Source organism: Pelophylax lessonae, assembly GCF_965119305.1.
Source record: "Pelophylax lessonae genome assembly, chromosome: 5".
In the NCBI taxonomy this organism is placed as follows: domain Eukaryota; kingdom Metazoa; phylum Chordata; class Amphibia; order Anura; family Ranidae; genus Pelophylax; species Pelophylax lessonae.
In genome coordinates, this window is record NC_138772.1 from 196293110 (window position 1) to 196315513 (window position 22404).

The 22404-nt window shown below is 40.4% G+C and overlaps 1 protein-coding gene across 4 annotated transcripts in view; it reads right to left on the reverse strand.

The window, feature by feature from the left end:
* The window catches only part of POU6F2 (POU class 6 homeobox 2), an 870107-nt gene that overhangs the window by 445367 nt on the left and 402336 nt on the right, over nucleotides 1-22404 (reverse strand). The window lies entirely within an intron of this gene.

Consider the following 22404-nt stretch of genomic DNA (forward strand, 5'->3'; position numbering starts at 1 on the left):
TAATGAGCTGAACCTAAGTGGTAGGAGCAATAAGCCCTATCGACCCCATTGGTATCAAACTGTCAACAGGGATTGCTCCTAAGTTGGGGAGAATGAAGGGAGATACAGAGGGTAGGAATATGGAAGCTGCTTTTGTGATTCAACATGTAAAAAAGAACATAATCAGCATTCAACATTTAATTAAGTCCTTCAGATAGTTTGAAGCTTTGGGATATATCAACCAGGCTTGCCAAATCTTTTGAAATTTTGCAGTGGGGATGTTTTTGCAAGCCAACATTAACTTATAGTGGGTCTGTGTATTTATTCTTAAGATAACATCAGAAAGGTTTGGATCAGTATTGGACTTCCAAAGTTTGGCTATGGTAAGCCTTACTGCTATTAGTACATTGGCAATAATAAATCTGTAGACGCGTGGGTATATATCAAGGTTGATTCCAAGTAGGACCGTAGCAGGGGAAAGAGGGATAAGAATACCTGTAAAAGATGCAATAAAGAATGAAAGTCTTCCAGAAACTGGAAAGATTTTTGCAATTCCATAATATGTTGTAAAGTGTACCTATTTGCTCATTACATCTCCAACAGGTTGGAAATATTTTAGAAAGTTTATAGGGTGTCATATACCAACGACTAAGTATTTTTTTCAAATTCTCCCCATGTTCAATGCAAGATGTAGCAGAATAATTTATTTTATGGCTCTTTGCCAGGTTTTCCAGGAGTAGGTTTGGGAAAGTTTTTTTTCCCATTTGAGCACGTTAGTAATCTGTGTGTATTTGTTACTGTGTATATTAGCTTGAAATCCAGCTTAAAGTACAGAACAGAGTTCATGCATACTAAAACCTCTACATCTTTTAGCATTATTAAACAGTTTCTCTAAAGTGAAAAGATTTTTATTTTGGGGAAATATTTTAAATATTATACCTATACAGAGAGATCCTGCATTTTGAAAACACCATAACCACATTACACAGTTACAAAAACTCTTATAGATCATTAAACATTAAATTACTGTATTTGAAGGAACAAAAAATGATACACTAAAATGTTTAATGTTCAACTGCAATAATTTTTTCAATTTGAATTTTTCCTCGTCAGTCTTTCCCACATTTTACAAGTGATCACCTGAAAATACATAAACAAGCGATCTATTAAATAGAAAATAAAGTATGTAATATAGTTTTGAAGTTGCATCAGGGCTTTTAGTTAATTTTTGATTAAATGTATGTTTTTATTTCATATTTATGTCTTCTATTTTATTTAAATTGGCATTACACCTTATAATTAAGTCATCTAGAGGAATACCTGCTTGCACTGCCTACAGTGGCCACTTACATTTTTCCTTTAATAAAATGATAATGATAATACACCTTACATGGGTACCTGGATTCTCTATTCTAATTTCCTGTAATGCACTGAACAGCAGACTCCTGCTCCTGTGCAAGTATTTTACACATATTTGGCAGGCTATAGATTATGCATGATCTTCTATTCCCCCACCAATACAGTCAGTGTTGATGTGGGAATCCCACTCACAGCACTATTGTGTTCTGCCAGTGTGGAGCTTTCTCTGCTGGCAGAACACAATGGTTAGTGTTGCCGGCCATACCAGGCGGCAGTATTCATTTGGGAAAAACAGGTTGGTTGTACACAAGTCAAGTGATAGATTGACTTGTGTACAGCCAGGGTACCCATACATGGATAAAAATGCGGCTGGTCCCTGCTGAACCGGCTGAATTTTGATCCATGTATGGCTGGCTTAACACAAACAATGTGCTTACAGGAGGGGTAAGCACAGATTGACCTCATCAGTGTGCTGATACTCATTAATTGCCCAATCAGGAGCCTTGTGCTAAATATTCAGCATTTCCTCCTGTCTACCTGGGAATCTTGGGTGTTTCTACTTTTGCATATTTCAGCCTCATACTGACTGCATCAGGTGTACAGAGCCATGAGATCAAACACAGTCTTCAAGACCTAAGGAAGAACAATCAAGTGGTTTCCAGCATCTACTAAGATCTGAAATATTATTTTTTCCTTGCAATAACAAATTGATCTTTAGGGTGAAATTACCAAAAATTAATACCTTAATTAAGTTTATTTATTACTTCATTTGAGCAGCTGTTACAGTCCTAATAATCATAGTTTATTTTAAAAGCGAAGTCTCACATATCTATTTCATTTTACTCAATAGCTGCAATTGAAAAATATCCCTTTCTCCTCAAGAAAGCTGTGGTTAGGTAATTTTCATTATTCACTCAGTAAGTCACAGAATATTTGCTTCAATCTTGGGTTTGAAAAAGAAGTGAATCAGGCAAAAGGACAGAAGGTCACAAATTAATACTGGTCATTGCTCAAAGTGTGTTGGTTATAAATAATAAAGAAGGAGAAGGTGAAGGACACTAAAATATAACTGTGAGTCTGAAAGAAAATAATCAAAGGGAAATGAAATCTAATTTCAGGTTTAAAAAGCTTGGCAACTTTGAAGCTTAGTTAAAGTTCAGTATTTGGTCACAAGGAATAAATCTACAGGGCTGCCAAGTGACTCACATGTAGAAGCTCTGATCTCTTACAAGATTCTGTTGTAGAGATGCCTGTACAGGTTTATATAGAAGCAGTTTTCTATAGTACCAACACAAATAGAGATAACATTAATATGAAAATGCGTTGTGCTATACCAAAGAAAAACAATGATAAAAACTGTATAGCATAAATAAGGAGCCAATTAGGTCCTAGAATCATGACAATCAGGGATATTGAATCTTCCAAACACCAAAAGAAGGGAAGGTGCTGTGAATCCCCTATTAGACTGGATCACCACCACCAAAGAGGCACGCTTGAAGGCTTACCAGAAACAGCTGACTCTCTAACTCAGGGTTCCTCAATCATGGTTCCCTGGAACCTTGGGGTTCCTCCCAAATTTGCTGGGGGTTCCTTGAGCAATGAGCAATTTCTGCCTCTAAGATAAGTTCCCACTGACACCACTGATCCTTTTAGCTATCTGTAAGCGTATAATTCTTCCCAATGACCTCAAATGTAAGAAGCATTCTTTCCACTGACCATCACACTAATGTATTGCATGTTGTAGATATATCAATTTTAGCAGGGGTTCCCTTAGACCGGAAAGTTATTTCTAGGGTTCCTCTGTTTTGAAAAGAGAAGTCAAAAATCTCTTCTTTAAGAAGATATCTACTTCACCTTAGGTTCTGTGCTTTCATCCACACAATTGAATTAATTAGGGGGAGATATCCCTTTAAGCCCCCTTCTTCAGTTTTGACTCACAGAAATTAACACACGTGGAAACATAAAGGGGATAATACGCTCCACATAATGTAAAACCGCATCACTTTATTGTTAAAACTGCTAAAATTACAATCACATAATAAAGGAATATGACTGCACATCCAAATAGCACTCCAGATCGATTGGAATCCACTCACAAGGACACTTATGGGCATATTGACATCTCAGCACATAGCTTTAGATATGACATATTTCCACGTGTTGATTTATTTGAGACAATACTGAAGAAGGAAGCTTAAAGGGATGTCTCCCCTAATTATTTCTACTAGGTGAATAACAGCACGTAATCTAAGTGGATATATTCATACAGAAGTACTTTTTGACTTCTCTTTAGTTAGAGAGTCAACTGTTTCTGGTAAGCCTTCACGTGTGTCTCTTTGGTGGCAGTGATCTAGTCTAGCAAGAAATTCACATCACCTTCCCTTCTTTTTTTGTGTTAGGAAGATTCAATATTTCCTATTGTCATGATTTTGGAACTTGATTTATACTATTTATTTATGCTAAATCATTTTTATGATTGTGTTTTTCTTTGGTATAGTGCAGCACATTATTATATTAATATTTTCTCACTATAACAAATATCTTGCAGAGTGTGAGAAGCTTTTTTCATTTGGCTTTACACAAATGTGGTCACTTTTTGTTTGAAAAAAAAAAAATAATGAGAGAGAGAAAAATACTGAAGATAAATAGATAGCTAGATAGATAGATAGATAGATAGATAGATAGATAGATAGATAGATAGATAGATAGATAGATAGATAGATAGATAGATACAAAAAAACTATTTAGGAAAACACTATTTTACTAAAATGTTAATACATTCATGTAGAATGAAGTCTTTAGGACATGTTGATAACAGGAAAGCTTTAATGTTGATTGGAACTTCATATATATATATTTTTTTCCATAAAGAACTTCATATATTAATACTCACCTTTAGAACTTAGACCACTCTTATCGCCAGCAACTTCCAGGACCACACAACCAGCCAGTGAACCCAGGCTACATACTGCAGCACTGGTTTCTTTGAGAGGAGTCATTGTTACCTCAACCCCATCTCCCTGCAGAAATAAAGTGGTCTTTGCCCCTTGTCAACACCACTTATTTATTTGACATAGTGCTCATGTCTGGAGATTAAGTGAGAGCCGTGCTTTGTGGGGCCACTATAAAATCTCTTTTTTCCTAATAGCAACTCTAACCCTAGTAAAGCATTTGACCCTTAACCATATCACTCTGCAGAAACAGACTGGCTTTTACCGCTTGCCAAAAGGCGCTTGTGTCTATAAGACCTGCAGTGCTTATGTCCAGACGGACAATAGGAGCTAAGGAGCTTTGCTGAGACAACTTAACAATCTATTTTTCATCACCTAATAAAGGCTCTAAGCCTAGTAAAACTATAGTGCCTGGAGATGGGCTTTTACCCTAGGATAGGGACTTTGTCCAGTGACCAGGGAGTAAGCCCTCAAAGGCTGAGCTCAGAGCAGCTGCATCAGGGGAGAGAAAGAACATGTGAGGGGGTTTGAATCAGAGAAAAATCTCACTCCTGTGATGATAGAGGTGAGCAGAAATGATTAAGCTTCACTTAGCAACATCCTGCAGCATTCTGGGAGTATTCCAGTCAGGCTTCAGAAGACACATAAATGCCTTACATCTATAGCAACCTAGATAGCAAGCAATTGTGCAGCTTGCTAAGCTTTTGCTAGACTTGACAGACTTCACAAGTTTGTTGCACAATTGCAGCAAGTCCACATTGCATGACTCCAGATCAACTTTTTTTGCAAACATTTTGCAAGTCTGCTGCAAGTTCTGGTTCAGTTATGTTGTGCAATAGTCAGTGCAGGCATCACTGTGGCAAAATTTCCATGCTGTAGACTTGCAGAGCTCTTGCTGTAGACTCACCACTGCAACTTTGCTCTTGCTAGAGACTTGCCATGCAAATTTGTTACAAATTGAAAAGGTGTCAACTAGAACTTGTGCTTCAAGTGCTCTGCAAGTGTGCAACTTGCCAGTAAAAAATGTGCAGCAAGTTAACAGAATTACAATTCTACCAACACCCCTTACTTGCAAAGGCAGTTTTTCTAAATAAAGGTGAACTAACCATTTAAGCTGCAAGGATAGTGGCTGGGGGTATACACAGGTCGTGGACATGATGCTTTGTTTTGCTGTCAGCTTATACCCTAAGTTCTGCAGACACTACCACCCACCAAACTTGACCTATTCAAGTGAATTGGGTTGTGCTGCAACTGCCTCGCAATTGCAGGCAATGCACATAGTTTTAGTGCAGTAGTGCAGCATTTAAGGTGTTAAAAGTGGTGGCGGGGAGGTGACATATTGCCTCCTGACCACTTGTTATATGTTTCTGATCCTAGCATGGATCACTGTTCAGGGCAGCAGCAGCTCCTTAGGGAGTTATTAACAATGTGGGTGTTTCTGGAACCATAATTGTTCTAAAATCTATGTTTAATCAGAAAGCAGTTTTGTATCATATAATTATGTACAGTTATATACTGTAGGTTTAATGCTTTTTGCGTATGTAGAAGACAGCATCTTACATATAATTAGAGACAGGTGGGGAATGGAAATTTTACTTTGAACCTAAACAGTAGCCTGTAGCCTAAAATTCAATAATTTTTTAGATGTTTGAGGTCCAATTACTGACTTGGGTATAGTCTTCATTTCTTCTCCTGGACCCTGGAGCTTAATGGAACTCTACTTATTATTTTTTCTGTATTTTTTATTTATTTTTTATCCCTTCTGTATGTGCAGTATGCACTGTCCTGTTCTTTTGGATATATAATTTAAAATTAATTCCTTGTTTTTTGGATTGCTTCATATCTGGCAGAGTGAACCTGTTGTTCTTTGTGTTTGTAGCAACACTGTATGTGAAAGTGATTGGTTTAGCAAATCTTTACCAGCTTAAAAAAAGTAGCCTATGTATTAGCAAAACCGGTGTGCCAGCCTTTTGCTTTCTGGAGAGCAGAGTTTTCAAAATATAGGTGTCAGGGGTGTAGGTCTCTTACAAGTCTGTAATTTGTAAGTGATGGCAGCCCAATAAGTAATTATTTAGGAATCTTGACTTTTGTTTCTTCCTTCTTCCCCTCAACCATGACAAACACTTATAGCCGGATTCAACCATTAGATTCTTATCACTTTCAGAGACTTGAAAAGTGAGAGTTCCCTGAAGCCATATAGGTCTTTGACCCCTACCTTCGAACCATAGCAAACATGTCACTCTCTCACAGCCCATTTAAAAACCTGTATGTGGCTTTTCAATCATACATTTTTCCAGTTTGAACATAAGCCAGTACAGTATGTAAACAAGGGGAAAATGTGTCAGTATCAATCAACAGTACACATACTGTACATTATGGGAACAGTTATAGGTTTCACGTTTTTGACAAGTGTTCTTTTCCTTCACAATTTTTCATAAGTGAATTCTGGATTAAATTATAGTGTACACGAGAACTTTAGTGGCCTCAAGACTAATGTACTGTTCATTTATAATAATCACTAAAACTGAGTACCGCTCTTCAATTGTATGGTGCACTTGAAGTGGTAGCCTTTGAGGTTTTGAAAGCTCTATAATTTCCTAGATGTAGTAGCTTAATGAACAGAGAAACACTCAAATTATTAAGTAAATGTGTGGTATTGCGTAATACCACAGATTACCAGCACATTTCCTGTCTTCAAATGTCTTAGCAAAGTTATCCAAAAGCAATGGGCCACAGGAAATTGTTGTACAGATGACACACATAACACACAGCCATTAATGTTTAAACCGCTGGCAGCAAAAGTGAGTGTACCCCTAAGTGAAAATGTCCAAATTGGGCCCAATTAGCCATTTTCCCTCCCCAGTGTCATGTGACTCATTAGTGTTACAAGGTCTCAGGTGCAAATGGGGAGCAGGTGTTAAACTTGGTGTTATCGCTCTCACTCTCTCATACTGGTCACTTTAAGTTCAACATGACACGTCATGGCAAAAAAAACTCTCTGAGGATCTGAAAAAAAGAATTGTTGCTCTACATAAAGATGACCTAGGCTGTAGGAATATTTCCAAGACCCTGAAACTGAGCTGACTAAGACCATAAAGTGGTTTAACAGGACAGGACAGGTTCCACTCAGAACAGGACTCACCATGGTCGACCAAAGAAGATGAGTGCATGTGCTCAGTGTCATATCCAGGGGTTGTCTTTGGGTAATATATGTATAAGTGCTGCCAGCATTGCTGCAGAGGTTGAAGGGGTGGGGGGTCAGCCTGTCAGTGCTCAGACCATTCGCTGCACACTGCATCAAATTGGTCTGCATGGCTGTCATCCCAGAAGGAACCTTCTTCTAAAGATGATGCCCAAGAAAGCCCGCAAACAGTTTGCTGAAGACAAGCAGACTAAGGATGTGGATTACTGAAACCATCTCCTGTGGTCTGATGAGACCAAGATAAACTTATTTGGTTCAGATGGTGTCAAGCATGTGTGGAAGCAACCAGGTGAGGAGTACAAAGACAAGTGTGTCTTGCCTACAGTCAAGCGTGGTGGTGGGAGTGTCATGGTCTGGAGCTGCATGAGTGCTGCCGGCACTGGAGAGCTACAGTTTATTGATGGAACCATGAATTCCAACATGTACTGGGACATACTGAAGCAAGGCATGATCCCCTCCCTTTGGAGACTGGGTCGCAGGGCAGTATTCCAACATGATAACGACCCCAAACACACCTCTAAGAAGACCACTGGCTTGCTAAAGAAGCTGAGGGTAAAGGAGATTGACTGGCCAAGCATGTCTCCAGATCTAAACCCTATTGAGCATCTGTGGGGCATCCTCAAATGGATGGTGGAGGAGCTCAAGGTCTCTAACATCCACCAGCTCCGTGATGTTGTCATTGAGGAGTGGAAGAGGACTCCAGTGGCAACCTGTGAAGCTCTGGTGAACTCCATGCCCAAGAGGGTTAAGGCAGTGCTGGAAAATAATGGTGGCCACACAAAATATTGACACATTGGGCCCAATTTGGACATTTAAACATAGGGGCGTACTCACTTTTGTTGCCAGTGGTTTAAACATTAATGGCTGTGTTTTGAGTTATTTTGAGGGGACAGTAAATTTAAACTGTTATACAAGCTGTACACTCGCTACTTTACATTGTAGTAAAGTGTAATTTCTTCAGTGTTGTCACATGAAATGATATAATAAAATATTTACAAAAATGTGAGGGGTGTACTCATTTTTGTGAGATACTGTATATAAAAAACTTAGTGAATGAGGGAAAGCCCTGTTGATTTCCATCATCTAATCATGTGCAAGCAAAAATTCAATTTTTATTTTTCTTGTGCGTTATTGGGTATTCTTTAAGAAGGGAAATTTTACCACATTCACTAAGATCTGGGGATAATTCCCTTCCAGGGTGCAACTGCACTTGCAAAGTAAACAGTCTATTGTCTATTTGCAAGGCTGTGTACTCCTGTGGAACCTTTAATAAAGAAGATTTTAATGAGCATACATACGGTGATACCAATCTATTTGATTGGGAAGAACAGCCTATTTGTCTTTAGTAAATCAACCCCTACCTGTCTTTAGTAAATCAACCCCAGTATCTTTCTGTATTTTAAATAGACATGTCAAACATTTCTATCACATTTAAACAAGAAGCACAATTAAAAATTATTTACGAGGTAGCATGTCAAATTAAAAAGATTTTCTATACAGTACAATATGTCACCTAGCACTCTAAATTGTGATACCAATTCGCCAGTCATTGCTACTGTCACGCACAATAGTTCTGTGCCAGTATATAATATCATTACCAAACATCAGTACTAAAAGATCACTTCCAACGATTTAACTATATTATATGATAATATATCTGTGAAAAAAAGTGAGCTATCTGTAATTTTGTAAGGCAGTTGATTGTATACGAATACATTTTATGTTGACAACCCTGCCTTAGGGCCCTATATTCTGATAAGGGGATGTGAGCTTTAATAGCTAGAAGATGAGACTCCCTGCTTCATTTAACAACAATTTTGTTTAATGTTGTTATTATTAAGCAATATAGATGTGCAAAAGGAAATACAAATGTTACAGTTCTGTTCAGAAGCACGCAGATGGAAGTATAGGTCTGAAAGTATGTGCTCTAAGATACCCAAGGACAAATGAAGGCAGTCAGAACATTTGGCCAGCACACAACAATTCAGTAGAATTTGAAGAGTATGAACGTACATGAGAGTATATGTATACCGTTCAAGGTTCCATTGTAAAACCCCTGGGTGGTGGTCCAGCTATTGTCCTCAAGCAAGTCAGTCAGAACAAAAAAAGAATCACTGAACTTTGAGCTGCAGAAAATGTCTTATTTATTGAACAGCAGCATTTTCACTTCTGACACATTTTGCACCAAAAAGTGTTTTTTCAGTGCCAAACTCATGTCAGAGGGGACCTGTGCTGTTGTTTATTAAACAGGCGGGACCTGTGACACGGGACGTCACTACGGAGTGAAGCAGCGGTCATCTCATTGGCGGTCAAACATTTCTGGCAGATAAGCTCTTTTTACTCTTATTACCTGTAAGCATTTATTTGGCATAAGGACATTAAATGGTGATTCATTAGGTGTTGCACTATGGTTTTCTTTTTTGCTTTTTTCTGGTATATATGAGTGATCAGTCTGCCTTGTACCATCTGTATGGAGTCATACCTAATTGGCTTGATCCTGGAATCGCTGAGGATTTCTGAAGGAGCAGTTTGGTGGAACCTTTGAGCCTTCTTTTATTAGTGGGACGGTAAGCGGCAGTGTGATTGGGGTTGCTCTCTCTCTCTCTGGTGGTGGCACTCCAAGGAGACCAATCAGCTGGACCCTACCTATACCTGGACTTTTTATATAGCACTGCTTTTCAATTTTATACTATTAAACAAGTCTGCACTGGTCAGATTTTGCCTACACAAATATAGTTAGTTTACATTGTGACCATTATTAGGTGGGCATGGTCGTGATTATTCGTGAGTAGAAAAGGTCTGATCTGGAAAATGAGCAAATCGCCAAGAAATGTATGTGACAGAAGAAAAATATCAGTGATCCTCCAGCTGCAACAGAAGTAGAAGATCTAACATGGGTAAGCATGAGTGGTGCATTTCTTTGCACAGCTCCAATTAGCAGTATGGCATTTTTTTCTGTGGTCCCAATTAGCAATTTTACAATGTTCTTAGACTCAAAAATATGCCATTCCCTGCAGTACTTACCCTTACAAATTAATATCATTACTGAAAAATAAACACAACCAAGATTACATGGATTAATACTGCATACCTAAAGAGTCCTATCAGGCAGCATCATGGTTGGAGGTATAGCACTTCACATTTTTGATAGTTCACCTAATTAGACAGATAACATGGAATAACATTGTTCCCAAAAGCACCGTTGTGTTTGCTATATGCCACTTGAAGGCTTAGAGAAAGCAGCACATAGCCTCAAACTGTACAAACTATGATCATATGGTTTTTGGTATCCCTATTCTGGACAACTTTGTTGATTTGGGGTTACACTCAAAAACTGTCAGGGAAAATGGGTGCAGGGAATTTTGAGAAGATGTGTATTTGTGTGTATACAAGATATGTGTATACAAGATATGTATTTTTCTTTCCTTCAACTCATAGTAGAAAATAGCTTGATTCCAGCACCAACACAGTCAATGTTGATGGGAGAATCCTTCCTGCAGCACTGTTGTGTTCTGCCACTGCCAGTAGGGAGCACAGGGAGCCTTCCCTACCAGCAGAATACAATGCTCACTGCTGTCCGCTATAGCCACAGGCAGTGATCTGGAGAAAAAAATCCAACACGCTGGTTGTACTATTATTATTATTATTTCAGGTACTTATGTAGCGCTGTCAATTTACGCAGAGCTTTACATATATATTGTACATTCACATCAATACCTGCCCTCAAGGAGCGTACAATCTAAGGTCCCTAACTGAAGTGAATTAGTGTAGTACAGCTCAACCAGCCTGCCCATTAATGAATCAAAATTTGGATGGTTCCTGCTGAACTGGCCAAATTTGGATCCGTTAATGGACCGTGTTCGTTTTGGAAACGTAAAATTGTCACTCTTTTCTGTTGTTTGGTGATCTGTTTAGTGGAAACTAAGCTCTGCATATGAAACAGACACCGTGCTGCTCTACAATATAATATTTTAGCATTTGTTTTCATTAAAATATTCACAGTACTAGGTGGAGCTTTTAGACCAGGGCATCGTTATTCAGGTATGCCTATGATAGCATTTTTTTCAATAAAGTTCTGCTCGAAGTTCTTTCATAGTCATTTCATTTCTAGAAAACAACTTGCCCAGATACATGGGTTGATTCTTTAGTGAGGCTGTCGCAGAGACTAAAAATTAAAAATGTCATGTTCTGGATAAACAATTGGATGGCCATAATAACACTTTCTCACGGTGCAGTTTTGCTTGCATTGAATAATGATTACATTCCTGTTCAGTATTGGACGAGGATTGGAACAGAGAAAACAAATCAGTTTTACTTCACCCATTGCACAAGGGATCTTCATTATAATTTGACATTACATGTACATAAATGAATATGACATGTTAAAGAAAAAAAACATTTATAAATGAACCTGTTAACAAAAACATGTTATACTGATCTTATGTATGGCATACACTGCAGCCTCTAAGCACTATACTTTATAGGAAACAAAAGTGGATGACAGCGGGAGATAAAATATGTATTTGAAGAAAAACTCAAATGAGACTTGTAAGAAAAAGACATGTGGTTATACAACACATCAATCTAAGAAAATGGTTCTAGCATTACATCTCTTACAAGGGTTTATATCACCCCTGGCATTGTTTCTTTTAAAGAAAATGAAATGCTAGCATGTGTGAGGTATAAGAAAAGGTTCTATTAGAATAATCTCTCCATAAGGAGGTTTTAAGTCTCACCTGCTCACTGACCCATGAAGGGTAAATGCTAAATTCCTACAGCCACATATTCATGCTGCCAATCAGAAAAGATAGATGAGCTGCAGGTTTCCTTTAAATTACTCCAGGATGAATAAGCGGGTACTGTAGTCTGGAAGGAGATCATCATCTCCATCATACTCCTGCAGTTTAAGTGGTGTGGGTCCTGAAAAGGATTACACTTTAGCTTCCAATGAGCTACTTTGTTTCTAAAGGACTCATTTAAATGATTGTGTATGGCCACATAGACATTTATGTAGTTGAAAAAGTAGTGATATACCTAACTTTATAGATCAAATGCCTAACATGCTATGGGCTGTCTGTTATATCATTAATTTATATTGACTGCTCAGTATTTAGATCCACCTAAACATAAAGGTCAGTTTTGGTCTGCATGTATACAGAGAGTGCAGAATTATTAGGCAAATGAGTATTTTGACCACATCATCCTCTTTATGCATGTTGTCTTACTCCAAGCTGTATAGGCTCGAAAGCCTACTACCAATTAAGCATATTAGGTGATGTGCATCTCTGTAATGAGAAGGGGTGTGGTCTAATGACATCAACACCCTATATCAGGTGTGCATAATTATTAGGCAACTTCCTTTCCTTGGGCAAAATGGGTCAAAAGAAGGACTTGACAGCCTCAGAAAAGTCAAAAATAGTGAGATATCTTGCAGAGGGATGCAGCACTCTTAAAATTGCAAAGCTTCTGAAGCGTGATCATCGAACAATCAAGCATTTCATTCAAAATAGTCAACAGGGTCGCAAGAAGCGTGTGGAAAAACCAAGGCGCAAAATAACAGCCCATGAACTGAGAAAAGTCAAGCGTGCAGCTGCCAAGATGCCACTTGCCACCAGTTTGGCCATATTTCAGAGCTGCAACATCACTAGAGTGCCCAAAAGCACAAGGTGTGCAATACTCAGAGACATGGCCAAGGTAAGAAAGGCTGAAAGACGACCACCACTGAACAAGACACACAAGCTGAAACGTCAAGACTGGGCCAAGAAATATCTCAAGACTGATTTTTCAAAGGTTTTTTGGACTGATGAAATGAGAGTGAGTCTTGATGGGCCAGATGGATGGGCCCGTGGCTGGATTGGTAAAGGGCAGAGAGCTCCAGTCTGACTCAGACGCCAGCAAGGTGGAGGTGGAGTACTGGTTTGGGCTGGTATCATCAAAGATGAGCTTGTGGGGCCTTTTCGGGTTGAGGATGGAGTCAAGCTCAACTCCCAGTCCTACTGCCAGTTTCTGGAAGACACCTTCTTCAAGCAGAGGTACAGGAAGAAGTCTGCATCCTTCAAGAAAAACATGATTTTCATGCAGGACAATGCTCCATCACACGCGTCCAAGTACTCAACAGCGTGGCTGGCAAGAAAGGGTATAAAAGAAGAAAAGCTAATGACATGGCCTCCTTGTTCACCTGATCTGAACCCCATTGAGAACCTGTGGTCCATCATCAAATGTGAGATTTACAAGGAGGGAAAACAGTACACCTCTCTGAACAGTGTCTGGGAGGCTGTGGTTGCTGCTGCACGCAATGTTGATGGTGAACAGATCAAAACACTGACAGAATCCATGGATGGCAGGCTTTTGAGTGTCCTTGCAAAGAAAGGTGGCTATATTGGTCACTGATTTGTTTTTGTTTTGTTTTTGAATGTCAGAAATGTATATTTGTGAATGTTGAGATGTTATATTGGTTTCACTGGTAAAAATAAATAATTGAAATGGGTATACTGTATCTTTGATTTTTGTTAAGTTGCCTAATAATTATGCACAGTAATAGTCACCTGCACACACAGATATCCCCCTAAAATAGCTAAAACTAAAAACAAACTAAAAACTACTTCCAAAAATAGTCAGCTTTGATATTAATGAGTTTTTTGGGTTCATTGAGAACATGGTTGTTGTTCAATAATAAAATTAATCCTCAAAAATACTCATTTGCCTAATAATTCTGCACTCCCTGTAGATTGATTAATTGCTAATATTATTAAAGGACATTAATTCCTAACTGGATGACAAGAAGCATGTTAAATAACTGTGTGGAATAAACATACTTGTTTTCACCTTTTTTTTTTCATTATTTGTTGGATCTTAAGTCGGGTACAAACTAGTAGAAAATCTGCCGAAAATTCCCGTCCGAGGTGAAATCGTCAGATTTTCGGCTAGTGTGTACACAACTTTCAGCAGCCGATCCCGACATTTTCAATGAAAAAAAACAGAGGGACAAATACCAAAATTTTTATCGTCCGTCCCCAGACAACCAATTTTTGTTTAATGTGTATGCAGTACGTCCGTGAAAAATCGGATACGAAAGGCCACGTATGATCTGAAGTTGCTGACGACCTGGAATTCTAGGAACAAATGTCCCCCAAAAAAAAATAAAAAATCGGACGAGAAATTTCGTGAACATTTATACACTCTCTACTAAAAACGGTTGTGAACGCGAGCATGAGAGAGAAAAATCTGAGAATATTTCATCCGATTTTCGTCAAGTGTGTACGGCCCTTTAGAGCTTCTGATCTCCTGCAGTCTTTTGCCTACTCCAGCATTGGCTGCATGGCATTTCCCGGGGCACGTTTTCTGATAGTGAGAACAGTGGCACATACTTATGTGTTGAAGCAGCCTCCTGTAGTCTCAACCAAAAGCCTGTGTTAAAGAGTGACAATGCAGGAGCACATTTGAAAGACAGAGACAGACTGTTGTCACCCTGTAACCAGTGCCTAAACAAAGTGGCAGAATAAACAGGTCTTATTTTATCAAAAGCTGTAGATTTAAAATTATTGAAAATTGCTTACGAGTTTACTATTGGCACTTTTCCACTGCAAGTACCGGCTCGGCTCCACTCGGCACTGCTTGGCCCAGCTCAGCTCAGTTTGCTTTTCCGCTGTGTGGTACGAGTCAGCATGTTTCAGCACTGTATAGCCTCTACTTGGCTCGGTTTGCTTTTCCACTAAAGTAGTAAGTGGGTGGGATTACAATGATTCTCTGACCAATCAGTGGCTAGTAGTAAAAAACAATCAAGGCTGCATGCAAAGGATTGTTTGATATGGTATAGGTAAGGCCCGCTTGGAACCCCAACCAAGGTGGTACTGTTTAAGTGAGCCGTACCGAGCCGTACCATGTAGCGGAAAAGCGCCGCTGTACCAAACCGTACCGAACCGTTCTAACACGTACCATGCGGTACCATGCAGTAGAAAAGCGCCAAACCAATCCGTTCCATGCAGTGGAAAAGCGCCAATTGACATGTTAAATCTTATATGAGATTTTAGTGATTGGGCTTACAAACAGGTTTCTTGTGCAGTAGTGTTCTGTCTGTTTGTCCCTCTCTGTCTGCTGTCTTATAGCTTTATAGCTGAACTTAAGTAACTACAACATGAATGACAGTTGCACAGCTTTGCACATTTTACTCATTGAACTACATAAGGAAAACCTCACTTTTGTAAATGTACTTCCACAGTGGGTGCTAAAAGGACAGATCAGTAGCAAAGGCACATAGCCATGTTGACACATGAATTTAACCGCTTCCGGACCGCCCGCCACAGAAATAATGCAGCAGGCTGGCCCTCCTGCGCGAACCGCCGTAGGTATACATCGGTCACGCGCCTGCAGCTAGGGGGCGAGCGCACGCCAGCGTGCTCCCGCCCCCACTCGGCAGCGGGGACTCCGATGCACAGGGCAGGCAGCTCCGTTTCCTGCCTGACACCCACGATTGCTTCCCGCTTAGAGAGAAGAACGGTCAGCTGTTGTAAACACAACTGACCGTTCTTCTCTCTGGAATGATCACAGAGCGCCTGTGATCCTTCTATATAGGATCACAGGTCTCTATGATCATTTCATAAGCTCCTCCCCCATACAGGTAGAATCACTCCTCTAGGCTCACATTTAACCCCTTGATCACCCACAGTGTTAACCCCTTCCCTGCCAGTGTCAATATTACAGTAACAGTGCATATTTTTAGCACTGATTACTGTAGTAATGTCACTGGTCCCCCCAAAAGTGTCAAAAATGTCAGTTAGGGGTCTGATCTGTCCACTGCAATGTCGCAGTCCCACTAAAAATCGCAAATCGCTGTCATTACTAGTAAAAAATAAAAAACAATAAAAATGACATAAATCTTTCCCATAGTTAGTAGACACGATAACTTTTGGGCAAACTAATCAAAAATAAGCTTATTGCTATTTTTTTACCAAAAATATGTAGCAGAAAACAAATTTCCCTAACATGTTAAAAAAAATTTTTAAAGAAAGTTTTATTTGTGGGAAAAAAATTACATCAATTTTATTTGGGTACAGCATTGCATTGCACGACTGCGCAGTTGTCCATTAAAGTAACGCAGTGCCGAATCGCAAAAAAATGGCCTGCTCATTAAGGGGGAAAATCCTTCCGGTCCAGAAGTGGTTCATTTAAAAAATCATCTCATTTTGTCTCCATGCCCCTTTTTCAACTAACACAGAGGCAGAATTGGCAGTGCTGTCTCTGATTCCATACTTGCAAGTAACTGGCCCATAGACGTTAGATTTATTTTCTGCACTGAATAGTAATTAGCTTATTCAGACCCCTGATAATGCTGAGAAATAAAGGGCACACCAAGTATTTACATAAATGGCATTAGTTATTGAAACAGATCTAATTGTGTGCCATGTGTCTGCTATTCATGTACAAGATTATCTCCTCACTGCTTTCTACTGTACTCCAAAAATCTATGCAAAAGTCATTACTGGTGTTAAATATTGGATTGTTCATATACAAGATATAAAATATGTTGGATAATTTCAAAATTAGGGATATAAAATATTATTGATTGTAAATGCATGCATTCTCCCTGACTTCCATTTAATTCACTTTTACTCCTGCAGTGTCGGTAAGTCTCAAGTTAATCTCTTTATTGCTTGATATTTTGTCTGTTTCAATTTTATTATCACTTTGCTATGATTTTGTAAAATTGCTTACTGTCAGTAAATAAATTGAAACATATAAAGTATTATTTACTGAATTATTTGAAGGTATGAAGTAGGTGATGAGTGCAAAATCACATACATTTGAAATGTGGAAATAATACAATAAAAGACTAGTATATTATATTCTTTAGACAGAATAAATGTCTGTTAACATTGCAGTTTATTGAGAGACTTTTTCTCCCAAGTTGTGGCATCGCTTTAAATAGAGTTCTAGTGCCATTGCAGAAAATGTCATCACATTTAATCAGTGAGCCAATCAGGTTAGACCCGATTTTAATTTGCTTGCTAATATACTAAAGTTGTAGGGGAGTCCAAGGCATTCCAAAAACAAATGGATAACAAATAAGCATCAATATGTTCTGGGGCTTCCATGGACTTTCTTAAGCTGGCCATAGACAGTTCAAATCATGAATGGGCAAGCTGATTGTACCCAAGTTGATTGATCGATCAATTTGAGTACAGCCAGCCTATCGGATTTTACACGTGATTATTGCTAGTGGCTATTATAGCAATAATCACTATGTTCTCCCGGTAGGGACAGCTCCCCCCACCTCCCCGCTGGGAGAAGACAATGGCTCCTAGGGAGAGATTTCTCCATCAACACTTGTGTTGTTGGAGGAATTGAGTGATTTTCTTTCCCGCAAAAAGGAAAGAAAATCGCTCCTTTTATGGCCGGCTTTAGAGTTGATATGAATAAGTCGGTCACAATGTGAACTTCTCAGAAGACATATGTTAATAATAAAAACTATGAGGTATTGTTACAAATACCTGGTGTAGAAAATACAAAATTTCAAACTGTAGTAGTATTGTTTGCTAACTTGACCATAAGTGCAGGTTCACATATATGTGATGCGGGAACTCTGCAAATTCACCGCCGGTTCCCGCATCGCATTCAAATCGCAGGCAGTTCACACTGCCATATGTGAATCACTGGGGGTGTCAATACAAAGTTAATGACACCCCCAGATCAGTTCGCATATCGCAGTGCGAACTGTGAGTTCGGACATGAATTGGATCGCATAGGTGTGAACACCCATGCAATCCGATTCTGGTGTGGACCCAAAAAGGGTCCTACGCGAGTTGTGTCCGAATGCGATGCAAATTCAGCCATACAATCTGTATGGCTGAATTTGCATTGCACAATCACACAGACATCGCATGTGATTTGTAAAGCAGTGCGCTTCGAATCACATGCGGTGTCTGTCATTGCACATATGTGAACTGGGACTAAACCTCTCAAAAGAACTTGGCAGCAGTTGCTGAGCAGCAACCACTGTTGTTGTTCCCCTCTGAGGAGAGTTTAATACTTATTCTAATATACAGTAGATCTGTAAAGGCACTGTTTTCTCCATCCAAGTTTTATCCTGCGCTGAGCAATGATAAAGGGGAAGTGGCATGCCCCCAAAACATGTTTGCTGTTTTTGTATGACTTTTTTTTTTTTTACCAACAATTAAAATCATCTATATTTCAAGTTTTTCAAGTTGGAAGTCTCACTCAAGCAGCTTAACAATAAAGAACAGGAAATAATAATTATCAAACACAACAGAGCTGTAAAGCAGATCAATGAAAAGATTTGAAATAAACATTATTTATCCAGTATTGAATTGAAAAATGTAATGGCATGATAAAGTAGTTGTAAAGTCAGAAGGTATTTTATCTTAATGCAGTCTATAAATGAAGATAAAAAGCTTTCTGCAGCTTTCCTTTTAAATGGGCTGATCCAGCACTCAAATACCTGGGTACTTTGCTTCCACCGAACCCTGGAGATGTTTATCGCCTGAACTTTCCCCCTCTTCTGGCCTCCACCCGCGCTCTGATGACAAAATGGTCGACTGGACTACACTCATAGTTTGGTCGCTGCAACATCCTCAAGATGTCCATCTTGCCGAAATATCTCTACCTGTTCCAGACATTGCCGGTGTCTATCCCAGCCGTCTTTTTTAAGCAGGTGGAAGCCGCCTTCACCAAATTTATTTGGGCGGGTCTGCGACCCAGGTTAGCTAGACCCATACTCATCCTGCCCAAATCCCATGGCGGAGTGGCAGTCCCGGATGTCAAGAGGTATTACCAAGCGGCCCACCTGAACAGACTCATGGACTGGAGCAGGCACGCTAATCTGAAGATGTGGACGACGTTGGAGATGTCCCTGTCCCAGGTCCATCTCCCGGGTGCGCCGTGGTGCCTGAGCTTGGTGCCCGATCGGGTCAGGCGGCACCCCCTTTTTGGCCCGACCCTCCGCATCTCCCAGATCCTGGCCCCTGGGGCTGCCCGCACTGTGCACTCACCCATGTTTCCGGTTCTGGGCAACATGGCCTTCCCGACGGGTTGTGATGGAGGGAGGTTTTGCGTGCTTTTGGCACTGGGGCGTTTCCGGGTGCTACACTTTGGGACCGATGCGATTTGGCCTTCCCTTATGCAGCTGACAGCTGAGGGTGGCCCGTTTGTACTTACCAGGTGGCAGGCGCTTCAGTTGCTGCATTTTCTCAGTGGGCTGGGGCCACGCTCTCTCTTTGAGAGACCATTGACGCCCCTGGAGATTCTTCTTTCGGGGGACACCCCCCTGCCTCATGCCCTGTCCCAGCTCTATTCCATACTTTCGGAGCCCCCGGGGGACTTTGTCCTCCCGGGACTCTTGAAGTGGTAAGGGGAACTACGGAGGGCCTTCACGGTGACCCAGCGCAAAAATATTATTCGATTCTCTTTACGCTCCTCGATCTGCACGCGTCTCCAGGAGATCAACTACAAATTGATGACGCATTGGTATTACACTCCAGCTCGGATAGCCGGCTTCTTTCCCGAGGCATCGGACAGATGTTGGCGCTGCCTGGGCGAATGGGGTACCATGCTCCATATGTTTTGGAGCTTTCCCCGGCTACAGAGTTTCTGGTCTGACGTACGGAAAATATCCCAAAAGGTGACTGATGTTGTCCTCCCAGCCTTCTTTTTGCTGCATTGTACGACTATCCCCCCGCAGCGCTATAAGAAATCAGTCCTGCGCCACCTCCTCAACGCAGCTAAGGGGTGCATTGGATTGTGCTGGAAATCTACGACTCCTCCTTCGATACCGCTATGGCTGTCCAGAATTAAACAAATTAAAGACTTTGAGGACCTGGTGATGACCTCGCAGGGCAGGAGGGAACAATACAAGGCGACTTGGGAATGTTGGAATATGTTCATCCTCTCGGACGAGGGCAGGGCCCTACAGGATGCCGCCTGAGCCTTGAACACTTAAAGCTCGGAGGACCGCACAGGATCCATCCGGAATCCCCCCTGCTCCCCTCCTTTATCTGTCCCTCTTACCCGCTTGACCACTATCTTATCTCCCATCACTTCTACCTCCCCCATCCCCGCCTTCCTTCCCTTACCCCCACCTGTGTCCCCCCCCTCTCCCTTTCACAAGCACTATATAACTTCTTCCTACCCCTGTGTCACTTTTACTCATCTTGTCGTTTTCCCGGTGAGAAAGGATTTCTCTGTGTATTTATTTCACGCACTAAATACTGAGGCATACTTACCTAGATGCTCATCTTTATGTCTGTATTCTGACCCACAACTCTGTTTCTGTGATGATGTGACTTGTAACCGCACTATGTTGGTTTACACGCTTAAATGACTACATGAGTCCTCCTCTTACTGTCTCTCCTTTTGAGATGCTCTATGTCCTTTGTTCGATACTGCTTTTCTCACTGATACGCAGTCAGTTATGTTTCTGTTATAGTGCACTTTCTAATGTTTCCATGTATGACACTGATGTTTGTTAACTTTGAATATTTCAATAAAGAATTTGAAAAAAAAAAGCTTTCTGTGTGCAGCAGCCCCCCTCAGCCAACCTAATACTTACCTGAGCCTCATCTCTATTGAGCGATGTCCATGAGTGCCTCAGTTCTCCGGGACTGTCTCTCCTGATTGGCTGAGACCCAGTGGTGGCACAATTGACTCCTGCTGCTGTCAATCAAACTCATTTAGCTATCTATGGGAGAGAGTGGGTGGGGGCCAAATGGCAGCTCCGTGTGTAAATGGATATACAGAGCTGCGCCTCAGCTCGGGTGCCCCCATAGCAAGCTGAATGCTGTGGGGGCACTCAGCAGGAGGGAGGCTCCAGGAGCTCCAGCCAGGGACCCAAGAAGAGGAGGATCTGGGCTGCCCTGTGCAAAACCATTACACAGAGGAGATAAGTATAATATGTTTGTTACTTTAATAGAACAAAAAAAACAAGACTTTACAATTACTTTAGGAAGGCAAATACACGACTGAAAGGTCAGCTTATTTGGAAACTGCTAGAAATCAGCAGCATGGACGAGTCTGAATAATGCAGTGAAACTGTCCTTAGTTAATTGCTTAGCAGCAAAAAAATAAATATTGGATACTGACTGGCAGAGGTGATGGGCGCAAAGAATATCACCGTCTAGGCAAGATGAAAGTGGGGAATGTCTCTAATGGGTTAAAAATGCCATTTCTGACAGTTATCAAGGAACAATGGATAGCAAACTAAACGGTGGTATCTTCACATTAGATAGTGTGTAGCTCTAAAAAGGAAAGAGGCACAAAGTCATAGCACACACACACCATTATAGCACCTTGCAAGGAGTGATGGACTTTACTGGTGGGTGTAGAAAATTGTGGCCCTCAGACACCTGCACAAATGGCAGATGGCCAGGAATAGAACCGGATTGCCACAAAAAAAAGAATATTCGAGAGGGTTTGAGACATAAAAGGAAAGAGAGCCAGAGCCTGAACACACACACCAGATCCTAATCAGAGTGCCCTGAAAGGAGTGATAGGCTTTATTGTTGTACCAGGTATGTCCCTCAGACACACCTGTGCAGATGTCAGCTGAATGGGAACAGAACAAGAGTATGGTAAACAGTCAACAGGTAATATTAGGAAAGCGCAAAAGGTAAGGGCAGCCAGAGAACAAGTGTAGTCATGTAAAAGAACCACAAGCGGAAGATCTACTTTACTACTGATCTGTGACACAGAGTAGGTCTTAATAAAAGGAGTGAGAGGCCAATGATATTTTAAACAAAATAGGTCACAGAAACCTGAGCTTTTATTGTAATTTCATTGTACATCTTTTTTTTTTTTTTGTACCATGAAAATAAAGGTATTCTATTTTATTCTTTTTTATTCTACAGATTATATTCTTTTATATAGCTAAAAGCCAAATATTGGTTCAGACCCAGCCATTTTCAA